The following is a 2,701-nucleotide window of genomic DNA, read 5'->3' on the forward strand; positions in this document are numbered from 1 at the left end:
TGGGAGCCAATATGAGCATCCAGGTTCCGCTATTGGTTATTGACCGGAGACGTGTCTCGGTCATGTCTACATTGTTCTCGAACCCGTAGGGTCCGCACGCTTAAGGTTTCGATGACAGTTATATTATGAGTTTATGAGTTTTGATGTACCGAAGGAGTTCGGAGTCCCGGATGAGATCGTGGACATGACGAGGAGTTTCGAAATGGTCGAGACATAAAGATCGATATATTGGACGACTATATTCGGACATCGGAAAGGTTCCGAGTGATTCAGATATTTTTCGGAGTACCGAAGAGTTATGGGAATACGTATTGGGCCTTATTGGGCCATACGGGAAAGAAGGAAAAGGGCCTCAAGGGTGGCCGCACCCCTCCCCTTGGTCTGGTCCGAATTGGACTAGGGAAGGGGGCGTCCCCTTCCTTCCTTCTCCTTTTCCCTTCCTCTTCTCCTATTCCATATGGGAGGTGGAATCCTACTAGGACTAGGGAGTGCTAGTAGGACTCCACACTTGGCGCGCCCCCTCCTAGGGCCGGCCTCCTCCTCCCTTGCTCCTTTATATACAGGTGCAGGGGAGCACCCCAAAGACACAACAATTGATCATTGATCTCTTAGCCGTGTGCGGTGCCCCCTTCCACCATAATCCTCGATAATATTGTAGCGGTGCTTAGGCGAAGCCCTGCGACGGTAGAACATCAAGATCGTCTGCTGACGGAACTCTTCCCCGACATTCTGCTGGATCGGAGTCCGGGGATCGTCATCGAGCTGAACGTGTGCTAGAACTCGAAGATGTCGTAGTTTCGGTGCTTGATCGGTCGGGCCGTGAAGACATACGACTACATCAACCGCGTTGTGCTAACGCTTCCGCTTCCGGTCTACGAGGGTACGTAGACAACACTCTCCCCTCTCGTTGCTATGCATCACCATGATCTTGCGTGTGCGTAGGAAATTTTTTCAAATTACTACGTTCCCAACAAGTGTTTCATCTGATCCTAATGATATGCCTTTGTCTACTTTGATTGAGAATAATAATGAATCTATGGATGTGAATTTTGTTGGTAGGAATAATTTTGGTAACAACGCGTATAGAGGAAATTTCAACTCTAGGCCTTATCCTAGTAATCCCTCCAATAATTATGGTAATTCCCACAACAATTCTTATGGAAATTATAATAAGATGCCCTCTGATTTTGAATCTATTATTAAAGAATTTATTTCTTCGCAAAATAATTTTAATGCTATGATTGAAGAAAAATTGCTTAAGATTGATGATTTGGCTAGGAACGTTGATAGAATTTCTCTTGATGTTGATTCTTTAAAGCTTAGATCTATTCCTCCTAAGCATGATATCAATGCGTCTCTCAAAACCATGAGAATTTCCATTGATGAGTGCAAGGAAAGAACCGCTAGGACGCGTGCCATGAAAGACGCCTTTATTAAAGCGTGTTCTTCCAATTCCTATGAAAATAAAGATGAAGATCTAAAAGTTATTGATGTGTCCCCTATTAAATCTTTGTTTTGCAATATTAATCTTGATAATGATGGGACTGAATATGATCCACCTTTACCTAGAAGGCGTTCTAAAAATTCGGAGTATTTAGATCTTGATGGTGAAATTGATAAAAGTGGGATTAAAAGAAATAAAACCCTAGATGATGCTAAACCCACTATATTGGATTTAAAGGAATTTATTTATGAAAATTGCTCTTTAATTGATTGTATTTCCTTGTTGCAATCCGTGCTAAATTCTCCTCATGCTTATAGTCAAAATAAAGCCTTTACCGAACATATCGTTGATGCCTTGATGCAATCTTATGAAGAAAAACTTGAGTTGAAAGTTTCTATCCCTAGAAAACTTTATGATGAGTGGGAACCTACTATTAAAATTAAAATTAAAAATTATGAGTTTTATGCTTTGTGTGATTTGGGTGCTAGTGTTTCTACTATTCCCAAAACTTTGTGTGATTTGCTAGATTTTCGTATTTTGAGGATTGCTCTCTAAACTTGCATCTTGTGGATTCCACTATTAAGAAACCTATGGGAAGAATTAATGATGTTCTTATTGTTGCAAATAGGAATTATGTGCCCGTAGATTTTATCGTTCTTGATATAGATTACAATCCTTCTTGCCCTATTATTCTCGGTAGACCTTTCCTTAGAACAGTTGGTGCAATTATTGATATGAAGGAAGGAAATATTAGATTTTAATTTCCATTAAAAAGGGGCATGGAACACTTCCCTAGAAACAAAATAAAATTACCATATGAATCTATCATGAGAGCCACTTATGGATTGCCTACCAAAGATGGCAATACCTAGATCTATTCTTGCTTGTTATGCCTAGCTAGGGGCGTTAAACGATAGCGCTTGTTGGGAGGCAACCCAATTTTATTTTTATTCCTTGCTTTTTGTTCCTGTTTGGTAATAAATAAATTATTTAGCCTCTGTTTTGGTTGTGTTTTTTTGTGTTTAATTATTTTTTGTGCCAAGTAGAACCGTTGGGAAGACTTGGGGAAAGTCTTGTTGAACTTGCTGTAAAAAACAGAAACTTTAGCGCTCACAAGAACTGCTGTAATTTTTATTTGGAGAGTGCTATTTAGTTAATTATTTTTCCAAATGATTAATAGATAAATTCCTCACGTCCAGCAATTTATTTTAGAATTTTTGGTGTTCCAGATCTTGCGCTAGCTACAGATTACTACAG

Source organism: Triticum aestivum, chromosome 4A (assembly GCF_018294505.1).
Source record: "Triticum aestivum cultivar Chinese Spring chromosome 4A, IWGSC CS RefSeq v2.1, whole genome shotgun sequence".
Taxonomy (NCBI): Eukaryota; Viridiplantae; Streptophyta; class Magnoliopsida; order Poales; family Poaceae; genus Triticum; species Triticum aestivum.